The 10,889-nt window shown below is 37.7% G+C and overlaps 2 long non-coding RNA genes across 2 annotated transcripts; both read left to right on the top strand.

The window, feature by feature from the left end:
* Positions 1-3,988: 3,988 nt before the first annotated feature.
* LOC121657055 lies at positions 3,989-4,865 on the top strand. Its single transcript, XR_006013509.1, has 2 exons — positions 3,989-4,409; positions 4,818-4,865. It is a non-coding gene; the product is annotated as an uncharacterized LOC121657055 (long non-coding RNA).
* Positions 4,866-7,011: 2,146 nt separating this feature from the next.
* Positions 7,012-9,027, top strand: LOC121628259. Its single transcript, XR_006008116.1, has 4 exons — positions 7,012-7,137; positions 7,176-7,194; positions 8,337-8,399; positions 8,910-9,027. It is a non-coding gene; the product is annotated as an uncharacterized LOC121628259 (long non-coding RNA).
* The last annotated feature ends 1,862 nt before the right edge of the window (positions 9,028-10,889 follow it).

Below are 10,889 nucleotides of genomic sequence, written 5' to 3'. Positions count from 1 at the left end.
CATAAAATATGCTTTACAGAATATAATTATAATTCACAGAATATGCTTGCAATAGTCTTAAGAAAAAAACAATTATAACTAGAAACTATTAACTTTACTGAAACTATGAACTTCATTTGACTTTATTTTTTTCTAACAATGCAACGCGTAGTCCTGTCTTTTTTAAGGGTCTATGGTGAGTGGAAGACATCACAGTGTCCAAGCTTCACCAATGTCCAATCTTTCGTTGTCTGAATATATGAATGAATTTAATGCCATTGGGTAAATTAGACATTTCTCTGATCTACTACATGCACAGTTTCCTCATTCAAAGATGAATGAGGTGATATGTTTCACATTTAGGTTTACCTCATAACTGGATAACATCCTAATTTTTTACATTTTTTTTTAATTTGGATGACGGCGTTATGCTTCTGTACTCTTCCCTTATAACTAGCAAACTCTTTTTCTTCTGACTTTTGTCATTAAATATTTGTTGATTAGAATGCTGTATTTATAAGAATCTTTTACAATGTTTTGTGTGTTGATATGTTAATGTGCCTCTGTAATTTCTTATTTTCTCCATTAGGGCCTCCTGGCCAGTGTCAGGGATCTCCTCCTCCTGCAGTCCCCTGATCCTTCACACCTGGTCCTCATCAGCTAATCACCATCAGGACCTATTGGTTACATCTGTTCGACAGGCAATAGAAGGAGCCTTCCTGCCCTTAGTCCTTGTTGGACAGGTGTAACCAATAGGTCCTGATGGTGATTAGCTGATGAGGACCAGGTGTGAAGGATCAGGGGACTGCAGGAGGAGGAGATCCCTGACAGCCAGGGCATGTTTGCAAATGAGAATTGGTTCTTAAATGTTTCACCTGGTAAAATAAAGATGAAATCAGCAGCAAAAGCTGTTTGGCATGGTAGAGAAGATTTGGCAAGTTTTTCATGGTTCAACCCACAAATGCATTTTCTTTACAAATGTGACAATTTAAAGGGAAATAAATACTTTCTGGTCAAGACGCATTGTTACAAAGGAGTAATCCAACAAGCACTAATCTACTTACCTTTGTTAATATAATTCATTTAGCTTTTGGATTAAGTCATATAACTTATTTTTTGTGGTTTGACACAAGGGCACTATTGTTTTGGCTTGGGACTTACAGTGACTCAGTTTTATATAACAATAATTGCAGTCATATTTAAAAAAAAAGAAAAAGCTGAGGAAATTCAAAGCGTTTCTTTAAACTTATCTGATAGGAAATGTGAGATCACTAGCTATTTAAATGGACGAGCTCTGTGAACCACATGGAGATGATATTAATACCAATACGATGACTGAGCGTGTGACAGATTGCATCAATTTCTTTGTGGACAGCATCATCCCAACAGTGAGTTGCTTCCACAGTAACAAGTCCTGGATCACCAGTGACCTGAAAACTGAAGACACCGTGTAACCGGTGAGTTTCTGTGTTGTGCTGCCGTCACACAGCGTGATCGCTTGGAGAAACAGTCTCTGTTTATTTGCTGAGAACAACAAAGAAAAGTAAAAACCACCATGTAAATCTGCCGGCTCCAGTTTCTAAACAAATTAAACAGAAACTAAATTAGATGTTAAGAAAGAAATTCTGTTTCAATGATAGAAATAAAAAATGACAAAAAAGGATAAGAAACAAAAGGATGGATTGGGATAAAGTAATAAATAAATGACAATGGCACCCACCTCTCATACAGGTGGATTGTAGAAAAGGGGAGGGGTACAGGGGCCTAAGGAATTTATAGATTACTCCGAGAATAAGAAACCAGGAAGGAGAAGTTTACAACTCAAAGTGAAATGCAGTGATTTTTAGCAATCCTTTCAGGTATGTCAACATTTAAACAGATTTTCTGTAATTACAGCCCAAAGTTGAAGTTATCTAGGTTACAAACACAAAAACAACTCAAAGATTAAGAAGTGCAAGGAGGACTACAGTAAAAAGTTAGATACCACCTCCAGCAAAACAACAGGAGGGATGCGTGGTCAGGAATAAAAAAGATCACTGGCTTCAAGTTAAAGGAGGATCAGACTGATGGAAGTCTGGACAGAGCTGATGAGCTGAACATGTTCTTCAATAGATTCAGTCCACCACCTGCCTCCAGCCCAACAGACAACACACCCTCCATGAGCCTCATCATCTCCCTCCACATCAGAACATACTGAGACCTCCTCTGTCTCAAGATTAAATGTAAATCCAAAGGAGGATTATTTTCTAGAAGCAGCACAACCTCATGAGCTATTTCAAAATTTGAAATGTTCAGTTTTTATTCAGTGAAGCTAGAAGTTTATTTCATTTCCTTCTATTTTCCTGTACTTTCTAAACCTCATTATTGGTCACAATAACTTAAAATAACCATTGTTGTCTATGTGCAATGATCAAAAGACAATCCTTAAAATGTATTAAAATGAGCTGCTGAGATCAATGTGCAACCAATGCTAAAAGTTAGTCTGGAGCCCTCTTATAATAAGCTAAGTAGCTCTATTAAACGTGACATTGCTGCAGTAGTGGGATATCAAGAAGTATTTGCGGTAACTGTGAACCAAAGTATCAAGTTGTTAAGACACAGCTGTAATCACCTGCACATCTGGCTGCTGGGGAACAAACTCTGTTTATCTGTATAGACTGTTAACATTTTTTCTAAAGAGGATGTAAAAGTAATGCAGAATTACCCTAAATAAATATTTATTGATAAAAAAAAACAAAAAAAAAAAAAAACACGGACTGCTTGTTTTTACGTGAGATGAGCACATTAGGTGTAATGAAGCAATAGAAATATAAGCCAAGATGTAGCAGAGCTGCTTTGTTTTTATGGACAAGTGTAAATGTGTGATTGGAGCTTTTTCAGATAAAAATTATACAACTTCATTGATATGAGACAATAAAAACATCTCATACCACTATTTTGTCCACATAAACTGAACTGCACAGAATGGCACAGGCTGACTTGGATTCCATGGTTGCTACGGAGGTGCATCATTATTTAAAAACAAACAAAGTTTTCACTGATAAAACAGATTTTCTGAAAATTCCGTTTTTTCTCAACAAGTCCTTTATAAAGACAAGTTGGCAAGTTCATCTTGAGAGTCAAGAAGAAATTCAAATATGGAAAATGTAAGTTTTGAGCTTATTTAAATTCTGTAGGTCATAATTTAATACTTTTAACTTCCATTAATGAGGTATCAAAGTAGATTCAAGAGCGATTAAGTCTGGATTTAACTAATTGAGAGCAGAAAATGTGCATTTGAAAACTCTACTTTTAATATTTGGGCTGTAAGTATTAGAGTTTTGTACATTTCAAGAAAATAAATCACCTTAGAAGTGATTTGGTTTAAGAAACTGTAAGATAAGTTTAGGAAAATGTTAATGTTTTGCTTAAACCTCATATGTTTGATTAAAAACTGTTTTTGATGTATAAAACTCAGATTTTATTTGTTAGAATTTGTTTTAAAAAGTTATAGAATTATAGCTATGTCAAATCTATATAACAATCACAGCATCAAATTTGGAAAATGTGAAATCTGAGCTCATTTAAATTCTGTAGTTCATAATTTAAAACTTTTAACTCCACTAATAAGATAACAAAGTAGATTCAAGAGTTTAAGTCTGGATTTAACTAATTTGGAGTGGAAAAATTTGCATTTGAAAACTGTAAACTCACTTAAAGTTTTATTATTTGGGCTGTTGGTATTAAACTTTTGTACATTTCAAGAAAAAACTGCTTATAAGTGATTTGTTTTAAGGGAACTGTAGGACAAGTTTAGGAAAATGTTAATGTATTCATTAAATACGGAAGTGTGGAGCTGTCACCCAAATAAAAAATAAAATCGGACCTTATCACGTTATAACGTGATATGTTTATTGTAATAACGTGAAACGTATCACGTTATAACGTGATACTTTATTGTAATAACGTGAAACGTATCACGTTATAACGTGATAAGTTTATTGTAATAACGTGAAACGTATCACCAGGGGCGCCGTATGGGGGGGAAAAGTTAGGAAGATTCCAAGGGCCCACGACTTGATAGGGGCCCATTGAGATATAAAAATATATAAGAAAATTATTAAGCATTATCTAGAAATAATAGCTATTTTTTCAAGTATAATGAGAAAATGTAGCAGTAAAATAAATTGCCACTCTGTTCTAACTTATTTTTCAGTAGTAAAATGATAAAAAAAAAAAATTGTTATTGACGGCCACCTCCATAAAACTAAATGGTTTGGTCCTGGCTGTAATAGCGCATCAGTTTGAATAAACCTGTCGGAAGCATCGAATATTAAAAATGCAGCGAGGGAAAAATAAGTCGGGTTTTCAAAAAAGGAGAGAGCGAAAGGAGCGAAATGAAAGACAGAAGAGAGGATGCCAATATGTGACCCATTTTTTCACCAAGAAAGGTGAGGTTGAGATTAACCTGTTGCTCATAAGCTAGCTTACCTACAAGCTAATTTAGTCCGCTCCCTCTGAGGTCAGAGGCATCGCCTGGATGATGCCTAGTGATGTGCGAGCCGACGGTTCGCGAGTTACCTTGGAAAAATAAAAACGACCCGTGTTTGTGTATTTTTTATCTTTAATGAAACCAAGCCTCTTTAGCGTTTATAGTAAACTCATCGTATGTCTGTAGATAATCCAGTGGGCGAGTAGCCTGTTTAATCCACAAAGCTCACAGGGTTGACACTTCACAAACTTTCACAACAAGACCAGGCAAGATGAAAATGCGACAGACCTCAGAGGGAGTACATTTTAGTAAGATATCTATATTAAATTAGTTTTCCTTTCCTTACCCCTTCAACATATTAAAACAGATGAGCCAGCAGCAGCCCCATCTCCACATAACCCGTCCCCCACCTGTCCCAATGAAGAAGGTGAGCAATGTTCAAAGACCAGTTAGAATCATTACTCATCATCAATCATTAATTTTATCCTTGTTGAATAATATGATGTGGTGGGTGGAAAGAAAAAAAAAAAAAAAAAAAAAAAAAAAAATATATATATATATATATATATATATATATATATATATATATATATATATATACCGTATATTGTATATAAAAGAAAAAAATGGCATAGGGCCCCGTATGAGTATGTATGTGTATATATATATATATATATATATGTGTATATATATGTCTATATATATATTTAAATATATATATAATATACACACACACACACTCATACGGGGGCCCTATGCCATTATCTTTCATAGGGCCCAGATTTCCTGGCGGCACCCCTGCGTATCACGTTATAACGTGATACTCTATTGTAAAAACGTGAAACGTATCACGTTAAAACGTGATAAGTTTATTATAAGAACATAGTCTGTACTGAATGCAGATGTTGTTATGACCTATATTGGAGCAAAATACATTTTATGGAAAATATACTCATCAAGCAGAAACTTTTCAGTTCTTTTTGACAATGATTAATTGTTCTACTCTGGTTTATAGTTGTACAGAAATGTGGGACAGTTATGAGAAACACGTAGGTCACCTGCCTGCGCACAGTGAGACGGTGCGTGCCTGTGTGTCTGAATTGCCACAGAGCAGGCATCCCCAACTTGGGACCTGGTGAGCCAGTGTCCTGCAGGTTTTCAGTGTGGTTTATTATTTCCAGAGAAATTCCTAATTTACTACATGGGATTAAGTTTTACTTCATTGGAGAGATTTGATGAAGCTCGGAGGACACTTGTTGACGTTGCACCCTTTAAGTAGACAGGACCACGTCTTTGTGTCGGCAACTTATTTCTCCCAGTCCCAGCGGTGCATATAGCCTTTATAATTTTCATTTTTATTGTCAGGAGACAACATATTATTAACTGAAAGCAGCGCGCACACTCTATTGCCACTCAGACACATGCACGCACCGTCTCACTGCGTGCAGGCAGGTGACGCACCGTGTTGCTTATAACGGTCTCGAGTACAATAATAAACCAGGTCTGCACCAGCCTCTTAACGACCCATTATTTGAGTCAGTTGTGCTGCAGTATGGACATACTGAAAACCTGCAGGACACTGGCTCAAGAGGTCCCAAGTTGGGGATGCCTGCTCTGTGGCAATTCAGACACACAGGCACGCACCGTCTCACTGTGCGCAGGCAGGTGACCTACGTGTTTCTCATAACTGTCCCACATTTCTGTACAACAATAAATCAGAGTAGAACAATTAATCATTGTCAAAAAGAACTGAAATGTTTCTGCTTGATGAGTATATTTTCCATGAAATGTATTTTGCTCCAATATAGGTCGTAACAACATCTGCATACAGTACAGGCTGTGTTCTTATAATAAACTTATTACGTTATAACGTGATAGGTTTCACGTTTTTACAATAAACTTATCACGTTATAACGTGATACGTTTCACGTTATTACAACAAAGTATCACGTTTCACGTTATTACAATAAACTTATCACGTTATAACGTGATACGTTTCACGTTATTACAATAAACTTATCACGTTATAACGTGATAGGTTTCACGTTTTTACAATAAACTTATCACGTTATAACGTGATAGGTTTCACGTTATTACAATAAACTTATCACGTTATAACGTGATACGTTTCACGTTATTACAATAAAGTATCACGTTATAACGTGATACGTTTTACGTTTTTACAATAAACATATCACGTTATAACGTGATAAGGTCCGATTTTTTTTTAATTTGGGTGGCAGCTCCACGCTTCCGTACTTCCGTAATTAAACCTGTTCTGTTCGATTAAAAATGTGTTTTGGATGTCCAAAACTTTGATTTTTATCTCTAAATGTAACAAAATTGTATGGACATGTCTAAAACAAAAGGTTATACTGCATTATTTTGCATTTTAAATAACTAAAAGTATGATAAACGAAATTATGTCGAAATTCTTCATCTGCTTCAACTACAATTGAAAAAGCTGTTCACCCACCGGTGTCAAGACTGCAAAAGAAATGCGCATGCACCAGCCGCTGGCTGTACGCACGCGTTCACCCCTTTGCGTCCAGACTGCAAATCAATTGCGCATGTGCAAAGTCTCCGCTAGCTTGTTTGCTGTTATTTAAAATCGAAATTATCAGAGTCAGAAAACTTTACTAATCCCCGAAGGCGATTTGAGTCATCATAGCAACAACGTGTTCAAAGTGCAACAAAAAAAGTACTTAGCAGCAACTTGTTCAAGGTGGTATTTTTAAAGAGCTGTAAGTATGAGAACATGAAATAAGTAATGAATGCCGATTTATGCGAAATAAGCCGATTTAAAGGTAACAAGTGATTAAGGTACATGTAGCCTACATGTAAACATTTATGGAATTTGAATCTGGTCTCTCATGTTGTTCTACAATACACAAAAAGGATGTGCAGAACCAGGACAAAAACAGCTGAACAATAATAATAAAACATATTATACTGATTGATACTGATTATTAATTGAACAAGAAGATGTAGAAGTTATTAAAACAAACAATAAATATTGGATATGAAGTGATTATCGGGGAAGAGAAGGAAGTTTGGGCTTCTCTGCTTGACCCAACCTGGAGATGAATGGATAGATGGATATTTTAGTTCATCTTTTATGTTTCTACATTTTTAATGGTTAAATTGTTAAGCCAGAGCTTTCACTTTAAACAGTGATACCAAAAAAAAAAGTTTTTTAGAATAAAAAAAGTTTTTAGAAGAAGGCTGTGGTTTTTTTTATAAAGAAAATATTCTGATACTAAAATACAACTAAATACTAAATTAAGTACTAAATATATGTAATTAATAAAAAGAATATGCTTTTAGACTTTCTACAGATTACACAAAGTAATTTAGATCAGAGAGAAAGTAGAAGTGTGTTTACTGAACACTGACAGAAATCAGGTGGTACATTTATTATATGTGTGTGTACTCTGCACTGTAGCCATCAGTACACTCTAACTTGGTCTACAATGCAAAGCAGGCTCATTTTTATATATGTTTATGCATTATTAAGCAATAAAAGACACTAACAGCGGACATGATAAATGTCTTAGGCTAAATAGTTTTTAACTATATGAATTTTACGTTCTTGTTTGCAGCTGGACTCGCAATCTTATTTTAAAAGAGATTATTTTAAATGCTGCTTTCTCATAAACTTAGACCAATTAAGTGATTTCAGTGGAAAAGAATAAAACAGGTAATATTACTGGAAGTAAAATCCAACACTGGCAGCAGAACTTTGTGGGTTAAAAAGGTTTACAGGCTTCTTAAATTCACTTAGAAGGTCACTAATTTGCTTCAGGACAACAGGTCTTGTAAGACTGTGTGAATTTCCCATGTGTCAGATTTACAGTTTGTCTCTTACGTGTGTGTTTATTTGCAGAACTTGTGGTGTCCCTGTTGCTGTGGCGGTGGGAGCATCTGTTCACCCTGCAGGGAAGTCCAGGTAATTCATAAATTTCTATATTTTAAATGAATCATTTTAATTGTCATAATGTGGCCACTAATGAGTGAATTGGACATTTTTCTGAAGTAGAAACATGTTCCTGAGATAAACAGGAATGTTTTAGTTGACAGTTTACTGTCCAAGCCTGCTGCACAGCTTGGAATATAAAGGTTTGACATGTAAAGTCTGATGCAAAGGACCGAATAAGTGGGAGTGACGTGGTCACAGTGCAGCATTTGTACATTTTGCTCAGTGGGAATGTAAAAGTTAAGTCAGGATGTTCTTCAGCTCGGAACTTCTTTTCTGTGGAAGTGACCTTGTCCAGGTGGTTGATGTAGCTTTTAAAGAAGTGAATCCTTCAGTGCATCAGCTGTGTTGTATTTCAGTCTGCAGTCAGTCTTTGTGTCATAAATCTGCAGTGAGAGTCCGACATATTTTCCTGCTTTAGTTTTCTGCTCTTTGATTTCTGGGAGACGTTAAACTGCAGCAACATGTCATCATGTGTCACAGGAACTCCTCGCCGAGGAGACGTCGCTGGGGGAGGTGGACTCCAGCCCTCCTCTTTCTCCTCTTCCCCCATCCCCTCCTCTTCTCTTTTTATCTGCTCGTCTTCCTCCTCCTCATTCCTCCTCTCTTCCTCGTGTTCTCCCTTATCCCGTTCCTCTCCGTCCTTCCCCTCCCTCCCCTCTTCTCTTTTGTCCCTCTCCTCCTCCTGCCCCCGTTTTCTCTTTTACCTCTGTTCTTCCTCCTCTTTCTCCTCTTTTCTCTATTGCCTCTCATCTTCCTCCTCTCCCGCCTTCTCCTCCCTCCCCTCCTCTCCCTTGTCCCTCTCCTCCTCGTCCTTCTCCTGCCTCCCCTCTTCTACCTTGTCCCTCTCCTCTTCCTCCTCTCCCTCCTTCTCCTCCCTCCCCTCCTCTCCCTTGTCCCTCGCCCCCTCCTCCTTCTCCTCCCTCCCCTCCTCTCCCTTGTCCCTCTCCTCCTCTTCCTTCTCCTGCCTCCCCTCCTTTCCCTTGTTCCTCTACTCTTCCTCCACCTCCTCCTCCTCCTGGTCTCCCTGCAGTCTTGGGTCCAGCTTACCCTGCTCCCGTCATCCTGCAGGCGGCTCACCTGACCAGTCCGGTAGGTGCTGACAGGAACAGGTGAGAGTGGAGGGAACGGGCAGATGTTCATTCTGCTTCATCCATAAAGATGCTGATCAGTAATGAAGATTTCAGAGCAATTCAGGATAAAGTCATAGAAATAAATCATCAAATACAATTTGTTTTAAAGAGCTAAAACATGAAGTGACTTAATTAAAAGTCCAGCAAAGTTTAGCAAGGGTCCAGGGAAAGTAGTCCATCTATATAAGTCTGTTTTAGGCAACAATTTAAGGAATTATAAGTTTTATTCAATCAATAAATAAATTCCAAAAACCAACAATATGGTCACATAAACAGATGATTTCTTTCGAAAGATGAATGGCATGAAACACTTTTGATGATAAAAGCTGATCAGATTGATGAACGCAAACAGGTGAACATGTCTCCGTTCCCCAACTCTTTCCTATGATGGAAGAATGTGTTTTTGTATGTGTGAGCTGGTGGGCAGATGTCACCACAGCAGCTTGTTGTTTCACATCTGTTCTGTGTGTGTTTGTGTCTGCAGGTCAGCGCTCTGCCGTGTTTTCGGCTCCTTAATGGCCAGTTCTTGGTCCCTTTTGGATCCCAGTAAGTAAAAGACAAATCCTGATCAATGTTTAGCATCAGCAGCTGAGCTTCTGTTTGTATGTCCACACTGTCTTCCTGCTGTAAAATGTGTGTGTGTGTTCCTGCAGGATGCCAGCCCGTCCTGCTGCCGCCACCCTGAACTCCTGCCGCTCACAGTAAGTTTTTTCTGGATGCTTTCATTCCAGATCTTATTCTCCTCACTCCTGATCTGTGTCAGTGGATTAAGTTTATGCCTTTTGTCTCAATAATTCTCTTTAAAATACTTCTTTTTTAACGTGAGTTGCCATGGAAACAGGTCAGCTCTGCTCTGATTGATTTTGTTCTGTTTTGTGGCTGCAGGAAGAGGAAGCGTGATGACAACGGGCTGCCATGTGTCAAAAAGCCACGCAACGCCTGAAGCTAACGACGTAAGCCCCACGCCCTGGTGGATCCTGTTGGGTCCTCCACTTATGCACCACCTTCAGCCCAGACAGACTCCCATCTATTCAGAATTTTAGGTAACTTTTTTGGCCCTAAAATCCTTATATTTGGTTGTTCAGTTAGTTCCTGTTAATGGCAGGAAGCTTGGAGTCATTCTTGACCAGGATTTGTCTTTTAGTGCTCACATCAAACATGTCTCTAGAGTAGCTTCATTTCCATCATATCACCAACATAAGGAGCATCCTGTCCTGAAGTGATGCTGAACATCTGGTCCACACATTTTATCCCATCTGTGCTGGACTACTGTAACACCACCTTAAGTGGATCCCCAAACTACTCCCTTAAAATTCTTCAGCTGATCCAA

The sequence above is a fragment of the Melanotaenia boesemani genome, chromosome 17, assembly GCF_017639745.1.
Source record: "Melanotaenia boesemani isolate fMelBoe1 chromosome 17, fMelBoe1.pri, whole genome shotgun sequence".
Lineage (NCBI taxonomy): Eukaryota > Metazoa > Chordata > Actinopteri > Atheriniformes > Melanotaeniidae > Melanotaenia > Melanotaenia boesemani.
The sequence above is the reverse complement of the archived record's forward strand: the minus strand, read 5'-3'. Positions and strand labels throughout refer to the sequence as shown.